The following is a 10,055-nucleotide window of genomic DNA, read 5'->3' on the forward strand; positions in this document are numbered from 1 at the left end:
GCATGGAGGCTGCACCTCTCATCCAGCCTTGGGGGATGCTCCTGACTACATGGACAGCATGGGCCTGCCAGGCTCTGGGGCACAGCTGCTATCCTTGGGGTCACTGGCTTCCCCGGGGATGTCAGAGACGCAGGAGGAGGGAGTCATCCCTGTGTTGAGTGAGCTGTTTGGACACATAGGTGAGGGAATAGTGCCAGAGGGCAGGGTCCTGGTTGGTCAGCAGGTCCTCCAGGAGAGTCAGCAGTGGGGACATTGAGCCGGGACACCCCAGGTAGTCACTGTGGGTTTCTGATACCAGCCCAGTTCCTCTCCTGTGTCTACATAGGCTGATAAAGGGACTCGAAACATACCTGAGGTCACCAAAGTAGTTTCAGTTTCTCAGGGCATGGAGACCAGTGCAGGGAAGGCTGAAGCATGCCCACAGCAAGGAGGCTGCAGGCGGGGTCTCAGGAACAGCCCAGCTGGCCTGTGGGTGAAGAGGCCCAGCTGCCATGTGAAAATCTGCATCTTCAGCTCTGCATCCCCATTGCCCAGACATGGGACCCAATGGGACCACAGCTACCACCCTCCACTGTCGCCCTGGTCCCATGCTGCCATGGCCAGGCGTCTACAGGAAAATCAGGGAAGGGGTCCATTCCTGCTCTGTAAAGTGAGACCACCAGGTAGAAGGATGCCTCTCAATTTCCTTCCACCCTGGACTGTGGCAGGAGTGGGTGAGGAGACCCCAGGCCAGCCACCCTCGCCATATTTTTGCTCTGGGATCTGGTCCTCCTCAGAGATAAGCTGTGGCATCTCTGGGCAGTTCACCTCCCCTCCAGGATGGGGGGCTTAGAGTGCAGCTATCTTGCAGGTGTGGGGATCTCGTGGCCCCGGTCTTCCTGCTCCCAGGCTCTCTGCTCATCCTCCAGTGAGGCTGCCTGCCCTTCCTGCTGTGGTTGGCCCATCTTCTACCCCAGGCTCAAGCCCCTGGGCCCCATCATGTCCATCCTGTCCAAGCCCAGTGCAGCGAGCTTCCTTCCTGTCCTCAGGAATAGGCCAGGGTTCCTGTGTCCCAGGGACAGCTCCTTTTGTCCTGCAGATGTGTTTCTTGGGTTGCCCTTGGAAACCACAAGACACTTCCTCCCCTCCAGTCCTGTAGGGAGAGCAGCGGGTGGTAACAGAGTTGGGCAGCTGCTGTTTCTGGGTGTACAGCAGCTGGGGGAAATTGAAGCAGCCTAGGCAGAGGTTTACAGGAAGTTAGAGCAAGCCAGTGAGACTTCATGGCCAGAGAAAGTCCCTGTACCCAGCAGGGCCTTTCCCCAAGTGCCTTTTCAGCTCATCTCTGGTTTTGGATTCATGATGGCAGGGTGGCTCTGAGCATGCTCCTTAGGTGTGATGGTGTTCTGGGCCCCTAGGTGGGATCATAGCACCAGGGAAGAAGCACCAGGGACTAAGGCCACGGGAGAAACCATCCCAGGGGCAACTGGAAGCCCAGTGAGCATTAAGGAGTCAAGAAGTGGGGCTGGGCCAGACCCATGTCAGCTCTTCTGTGTTGCCAGAAGAAGGCACTGGCTCTGGGGTCCAGAAGTTCTGGATCAGAATCTCAGTTCTGCCACACACACACCCCAATACCATGCCTCTAGACCAGCAGCTTTACCTCCCCAAACCCCCCTTCCCCATCCATGAAATGGGGGTGTTGGCACATAGCTTCTGAGGTCGCTGACAGTGGTCAACCTGATAAGCTGATCAAGGTCCTTCCCCCGACATATGGAGGGCACACAGTAAATGTTCATTTGGTCCCAGGTGCGCCTTGGCCTTGTGGCTTCCGCAGTACCCAGTTTCTTTGGCCTGGACCACCAGCAGGGTTCTAGTAAGGTCACAGGTGCCAGAGTCTCTGGGGACCTCTGGGCCTGTCATCATTCCAGGGGCCAAGGAGAGGAAATTAGCAAGTGCTGAGCATCTGTTCTGTGCCAGGCACTTTGCCAGTGTCTCTCGGTCAGTAAAAATCCAGGTATCAGACTCTGTTCCTGGCTTCCAGAACCTGAAGGGAGCATGTTAGGTCATGGTCAGCATCCAGCAGCTCCCCGGCTGGGAGCCACCTAGTCTGATGCTGGGCTGCTCTTCCCACTTGGGATTCCAGGGGTTGGGAATCAGGCTTCCCAGGGAAAAGGAGGAGCTTTGTCTCCCATGGAAGTTATGGGCTGCAGCCCCAGCTCTGCCTAAGGCTCAGCGTGGGAAAGCCCCTGGCACAAGCTGTTGTTTGTGGCTGGCTTATGGTCTGGGATGTCTTGTGAGTACACAGAGGCCCCTCCCTGACCTCCCAATATGATCTTTCTCTCCTGCTCCTTGGGGAAAGGAATCACACTGGGCTCACCAGGATGCTGACCTTCCTGTCCCCTATTGTTACAGCAGCCATATCCACTGGGGGCCTGCCATGTCCCAGACACAGGGCAAAACAGACTATTCTTACGGAGCTCTGAGTCTGTCATTACAGAATAGCCTGGGCTGGTGCTTTAGCAACAGAATGGATTTTCTCGTAGTTCTGGAGTCTGGGAGTCTGAGATCAGGTGCCTGCTCGGTTGGGTTCTGCTGAGAGCCTCTCCCTGGCTGGTTTTTCCTCCGTCTACACACCTGGAGACAGAGCCAGTGAGATCTCTCTTTCTTCTCTCCGTATAATGATTCAGATCCCCTCTTATGACCCCACTGAAACTTAAATACCTCTGAAAAGCCCCTCTCCAAACACAGTCACATTAAGGGTTAGGGCTTCAACATACACACTAGGGTAACAGGGTCACAGTTTGGGTCTTTGAGGACTTCTAGGTGTTGTGCTCTGTTTGAAGAGTTTCACATGTGTTTTGTCACTTGAGCCTCAAAATGACATGAGGTGGGATGACAATTATCTCCATTTTACAAAGAGGAAGGAAGCACAGAGCTGGTAGACGTCTTGCCTATGGTCATCCAGTGACTAACTGGAAAGCAGTTTCTGCCTGAACAGCCATGCTAGCTCTTGTGCTGGCTCTGTAGGCTTTGCAGTTCCACAGAATCCTCACAGCTACCTTGTGAAGGCGTAGTGCTGTCATCCTCACTTTACAGTGAGAGAAACTGAGGTTCAGAGAGGCAAAGGGACATCCAGAGTCACACAGCCATCACATGGGAAGCCACATTTCACCCTGTGCTTCCTGGACTGTGGCTGCCATCAAGGACTGGTCCAGCAGAGAGCAGAGTCTTAAACCATAGGCCCCAGGGCTATTACACAGCAGGCAAGAGGCTTTTGAGATGTACCCTCCCCTGTGATGCAGTTTGGCTGGTTTCATCGGAGAAGTTGAAGTCCAGCTCTGGGAGCTCTTGGGATGATAGCAGGAGGTGAAACTAAATGAGAGCTTACTCTGGGCCAGGCAGGGTGATTTGCACATGTTACACATGAGTGCTTGTGATGGCCCTGGGGAGGTAGGTTCCAGTGGCATTCCAGATCCACAGCCAGGTTAGCCCATGTCATAAAGGAAAGAGTGTGCTTAGACTTGCGCACTGGTGTTCTGAGCTCAGACTTGCACAGGGGATGACATCATAATGAATTCTTTTGGTTCTCCAACCATCGGAGCTGTGAGGAAATTGGTTGCTTCTGTCCAGGAAGCCAGTGTCCTCCAGCTCGTATCCAGATAGCTTTGTGCTGAGTCCACTGTGATGTGTTGAGTCAGGTTGGGGGTCTTGGGGCTGGGATGGAACCACTTGCCCTTCTCTCTGTATTATAATAAAACCCCGAACTGGCAGTCAGGAGATGCCCTTCTCCCCATTCACTCCCATCTTCCTCAGCCTGAGATGGTTTCTGAGAGTCCTGCTGGTTGGGAAGAGGGAGACCTCTAAACCCAGAAACGGGACCTTGCACAGCTCCTCCTCATACCTTTCTTTCCTCTCAACTGGGAAACCCATAGAGAGGCTGTGTGGGCCATGGCTCAACTGACACTTGCGGTTCCATCCTTGGCTCTGTCTGGCCCTGAGGGTGGAAATGGCCTTGGTTGAAATGCCTCAGTTGTGGCAGCTGGCTGCAAGATTGCACGTTTCATGGACTGGTCCATGAGCCGAGGTCATCACATCAAAGATGTACCCTTGTTGGTTACTCTTCCTGTTGCTGAGGTGTCAGTGCACATATGAACGAACTCTGGCTGGGTGTTTTACTTCTTGAGAGGACAGCTTTATTGTAATGTAATTCACTCCGAGGGTTGTTCATACCACTCTGTGCCAGAGTGTGACTCAGTGGTACGGGGCTTGCTGAGTATGGAAGAGGCCCTGGGCTCCATCCCCAGGACTGTGAAAAAGAGACGCTGTAAAGTCTACAGTTCGGTGGCTTTTCGTGTATTCACAATGTTGTGCAGCCATCACCATAATCGATTCTAGGACATTTTTATTCCCTTCAAAAATCCCCTAGCCATTAGCAGTTCCTCCCTTTACCTTCTCTGCCCCTTCCCCAGGCCCGGGCTACTACTAATCTACTTCCTGTCTGTTTGGATTTGTCTACTCTGAATATTTCATAGAAATGAAGGCATGCCATATGTGTCCTTTTGCAGCTGGCTTCCTCCATCTAGCATGATGTTTTCAGGGATTATCTGTGTTGCAACAGGTATTGATACTTTAAAATAGCCCAGTACCATCCCAATAGGTAAATATGCTGCATTTGACCCATTTAGCGGTGGATTGGAAATTTGGGTGGTTTCTACTTTTTTGGCTTTTGAAAGAGCTAATAGGGCATTGTGTAGAGGGAGGCTCAGAATGTTTTATCTTAATGAAAGCAAGATCTTGTCAAGTTCTCTGTGGTGAGCAGTTCTGAATACTGGAGTTAAAAGGGATCTTGGGGATTTTTTAGTTAAGCCTCTTTATATTCCAGAGTGGAAAACTGAAACTGGGAAAAGGGCAGTGGCCTGCCCAAAGGCTTTCCCAAGCAGACAGACCCGGGCCATCATGGGGTCCCTCCAGCCAGGCCAGGGCGGCACCCACTGGGCCCATCCAGGATCTGCGGCCACTTGAAAGGCGATGACAGAAACTACATAGCTCCTTTAGACTAAACGGAGGACTTAAAAATAAGTTTCAGTGTGCGTTGACTGCAGGAACAAACTCAACATCCTCACAGCCCTGCTCAAGGATAGTAGTGTGGCCCAAACCACAGAAAGGCAGCCCTGCTTCACCTGAGTTCTGCTTTTCAAATGAAAGAAACTGCTTTGAATCCAAACATTCAAATCTGGGAAATTTTGCTTCACAGCCTCTGCAGGCCCCGAAGGAGGTTGCTGTGGGGTTGCTGGGGGCCAGCCCAGCCTGTCTGCTTCCATGGAGTTGGAGAGGAGTTGAGGAAGAGCAGTAAAACCTCCAGGCAGATCACTGAGACCAGACCCGAGTTCCGAGTAGGGACCCAGCCGGCAGCTCTTAGTGCTGCTGCAGAAGGACAGGGTGCCTGAAGCTGCACAGAAGCAGCCTTCTGTATACCCTGTTCCATCTGCAGCACCGGCTGAGCATCCTCTGTCAGTGCTTCCGGTCTGCAGACAGCCCTGCTGGGGTGCCGGGGCCCCCTTTCCAGGATGAGGAGGACAGAGCTTACGAAGCCTCACATCAGTGAGTAGGTCAGCCAGACCCCAAAGTGTTGCCCTCTGATAAGTTCCTCTGTTGACTTTGGCCAACAGGATACGTCCTGGGCTGGAATATCCATGCTGGCCTGGGAGGGGCCGCAGGAAGGAAGGGGAGGAGGAGGCCAGCTGCCAGGTCAGAGGGGCAGGCAAACATCAGATCTGGAAGGCCCACCCAAGCTTGCTAAAGGAGTGAACCCCAGAGAGTGCTGGCAGGGTGCGGGTCCGCAAGCGCTGGGATCCTCGGTGTTCCTGGTTAATTCATCCCTGTCATCCAAATTCAAGGCTGGGCCTCGGAGGCCAGACAGTGTGCTCTGAGCATTTAGCTTTTCTCAACTGCCCAGCTCTTCATGGAGGGGGCGGGACAGTTACTGCTGTCTCACAGATGGGGAGGCACAGCAAGCTAAGGGTCCCCTCAGTGACACATAGTTAAGAATGACAGTCCAGGACCACACTCCCTGCCATAGCCTTGAGGTCCTGCCGCGGTGTAGGATGGGAAGACCAGGCCGAGGCTGCCTTCTTCCAGAAGGCCTCTGTACTTAGCTGTGAGGGAAGTTTCCTAGGTCTTCAGTGTCCCTTTCTTCCCAACCCCGATAGCCTGCTATGTGTGGACCCTCATCAGGGCCAGCTCTGACCTCACTGATGCCCACTGCTTTGTCACAGCAGGTCTGGCTGGCTTCCCTTCTCCCCCAGTCCTCAGGGTGCCAGCTTGGTTGAACTGCAGACATTGTCTACCTCCTATTGGGCCCTTCTCCCAATCTTTAATGTCCCCCCACCCCAAAAAAACAGATATGAAAAGCAAAGAGTATTTGCAAAAACAGCCTCTGTCATGTGAGCCACAGCACAAATGTTGGACAATGGCAAGCTCACACTTACTAATCCAACTTTGACTGTGGTCCATTCCACCTGCACCTTCCTCCCTCCTCGAAAAAGCCAGCCCAGCACCCACTGGCTGGGGAAGCAGGGTGTGCTTGTGGCCCTGCCCCTAGCTTGCTGTCAGGTTTGGGAAGTTCATTAGCTTTCATGGGCCTCATTTTTCCCCTTTATAAAATTGAGCTTACCAAGTGGGGTTTATTCCAGGAATTCAGGTTTGGGTCAGCATATGAAGATCAATCGATATAATACATCCTGTTTATGGAATAAAGAACAAAACCATGAAGTCATCTCAGTAGACATAGGAAAAGCATTTGACAAAATACAACACTCTTTTCTGATTAAAAAAATGTTATTTATTTTTTTATTAAAGATTGCAAACATACATGACAAGAAATGAAGATACTAAATAAAAATTTCAAATATACATATATATGACAGCAAAAAAGGATATAAAATAAACAGAAATTTATACAACACAATCCAAATGCAGTAGTTTGATATGATCCTCAAACATTATATGTTCTTTCTCCTTTTCTTTTCGTTTAATATTTTTGAAATAATGTATTTACAAATAAAACAAAGTTACATATTATAGTTGAGAAACTGTCCTCAAAATTTTATGATTTATAAACCACTTGGTTTTATTAATTTGATAAATATCATATGCTTGTTGATTGTATCACTTACATTTTCTAACAAAACTTCCCACAGAAAAGAAATATACTTATATTTGAAATCCAAAAACAACTAAAAGAGTTCACATTTTTAAGATCAGATTTTTCTGTTTCTATTTTATTATATCTTGTACTTATTTTATTATATTTTTATAAGCATAATGATAGAATTTAACACCAATACATATGTAATATTCTTCCCAAACAAATGACTATGAATTAAATGAAGCATGTAATTTAGAGAAATCATAAGGTTGGCAGAGAAACTATCGATATGCCAGATGTGCAAAATCCTACCACATTCATAACCATGTTTCTCATTTAATAGTGCACACATATGTGTAAAAACATACCCCACACACATATACACAATGCATATTTTCTACAATACAATATATACTTTGGTATAATAAAACAGTGCAGTGATGTGTGGAACGTTTGTGATTTGTGTGATTTGAGAAAAAACAAATATCTTTGAGGCAGTTGGAGAATTTGTAATATGTACCAGATACTGAATGATATTAATGATTTATTATCCATTTATTTAAGTATAGTTGTGATATTTACTTAAAATTAATATTCATTATCAGTAGAAAATAGGTACAAAGATGTATTGATAGCATAACAAAATTTTTTCTTAACAAATTTCCAACCAAACAAGCTGTAGTGACAGAAAAGGAAGTTTGCAAAAGGCAGAGATGAGAGAGGAGAATGATGGATGGACCTTAATACTTTTCATACCACTCATATATACAGATTTCATAAATTCTCAAATAAAAAAGCAAAGACAATGAGAACCAAAATAACTCAATGATTTGGTATACCAACATATAAAGACAAAGATTAATGTGTTGATAAATTTTAAAAATATGAAATGTAAAGCCTGAGATTTAGCTCAGTAGTGCTGCACCTGCCTAGCCAGAGCAATGTGCTGAGTTTCATCCCCAGCACCAGGGAAAGAAAAAGAAAAAAGAAAAAAAAACAAAAGAGGAAAGGAGCATATGTGCTTTCTAACATACTCAATAGATTGAAAATTATTTGTTATCTATTCCTCTTGAATTGTCCCCTTCACAAGGATGTAGTGGCCTTCTTTGTCTCTTTCAATCAGATTAGGTTTGAAATTTACTTTATCTGTGAATAAGATTGCTACCCCTGCTTTTTTTCTGGGCTCCTGTTGCATGAAGAAGTTTTCTGTCCTCTCACTTTCAGTCTATGGGCTTCTTTTTGCACTAGGTGTGTCTTGTATACAACATATTATTGGATTTTGCTTCTTAATCCATTCTGCCAGTCTATTTCTCTTGATTGGTGAGTTGAGGCCATTGATATTGATGGTTATAACTGATATGTACTAACTTATTATTGTCATTTTTTTTCGCCTTCTCCTTTTAGTTTCTTGCCTTGCGTATTTGATTTGCTCTTTTGGGCCTCACTGTGTTGTTACCTTCATTGTCTTTTTCTAGGATATTGTTTAGAATTCCTTGTAGTGCTGATTTGTTATTCATGAAGTTTCTCAGGTGTTCTTTTTCATGGAAATATCTTATTTCCCCCTCCATTTTGAAAGAAAGTTTTGCAGGATACATCAGTCTAGGTTGGAGGTTGTTTTCTTTTAGTACTTGAAATGTCTCATTCCAGGCTCTCCTTAACCTAAGGGTTAGTGTTGAAAAGTCTGCTGTGATTCTGATGGGCTTTCCTTTCTGATTAAAAAAATTTTTAAATCAATAAACTTGGACTAGAAGCAAATTTCCTCAACCTGATGAAGGGCATCAATGAAAAACCTATGACTAGCATTATAATTAATGATGAGAGACTGAAAGCTTTCCCTTAGGTCAGAACCAAGACAATAGTGTCACCATTTCTGTTCAGCCGTGTACTAGAGGCTCCAGCCAAGGAAAATGGGCAGGAAAAATTAAAGGCATTGACAAAGAAGATGTAAAACCTCTCTATTCATTGATTATATGATCTTAAATGTGTAGAAAATCCTAAGAAACACACACACACACACACACATACATCCCTATTAGAATTAGTAAGCTTTCAGGATACATGACAAAAATAAATATACAAAATTCACTTTTATTTCTGTTCATTACCAATTAATCTGAAAATGAAATTAAGAAAATTCTACTTACCATTGCATCAAAAAGAGTAAAATACTTAGGACAAGTTTAATAAAAGTAATATAAGACTTGCACACTTAAAACTATAAAACATTATTGAAAGAAATTAAAGGCATAAATAAGAAAAAAGATAACCAGTGTTCATGGATTGGACATAGTCTCCAAATTGATCTATACATTTGTGCAATCCTGTCAAAATTTAAGTTGGCTCTTCTCAGGCGATCACATGGAAATGCAAGGGACCCAGGATGGATAAAGCAAACCCACAAAAGAGCCAAGTTGGAGGACTCCCCTTTCCTGACTTCAGAGCTTAGCACAAAGCAAACAATAATCAAAGCTGTCAGAAAGCTGGATGTTGCAGTGCACACCTGTAATCCCAGCACTTGAGAGGCTGAGACAGGAGGATTATAGCAAGTTGAAAGCCAGCCAGCATTCAAGGCCAGCACGAACTACACAGGGAGACCCTGTCTCAAAAAAACAAAAAACAACAGCAAAAAAACAGACAACAACAGCAAACAAACAAAAACTGGCACTAGCATAAACACATGGATTAATGGAATAGAATTTAGAGTTTTGAAACACATGCATTTAAGGTTGACTGCTTTTTTTTACTAAGCTACCAAGACAATTCAATGGAGGAAAGTATAATTCTTTCAACAAATGGTACTAGAGAAACTGGATAGGCATATTTTTAAAGTGAAATTGACCCTCCTACTTCATAAAACAATATGAAAATTGCATAGCTTAAATATAACAGCCTAAATGTTACCACTTAACTCTTAAAAATATATATATACATA

The 10,055-nt window shown here is 46.0% G+C and overlaps 1 protein-coding gene across 3 annotated transcripts in view; it reads left to right on the plus strand.

Annotated features, from left to right (window-relative positions):
* The window catches only part of Slc24a4 (solute carrier family 24 member 4), a 142,182-nt gene that overhangs the window by 111,663 nt on the left and 20,464 nt on the right, over positions 1-10,055 (plus strand). The window lies entirely within an intron of this gene.

Source organism: Fukomys damarensis, unplaced genomic scaffold, assembly GCF_012274545.1.
Source record: "Fukomys damarensis isolate Sample0158 unplaced genomic scaffold, DMR_v1.0_HiC HiC_scaffold_21, whole genome shotgun sequence".
NCBI lineage: Eukaryota > Metazoa > Chordata > Mammalia > Rodentia > Bathyergidae > Fukomys > Fukomys damarensis.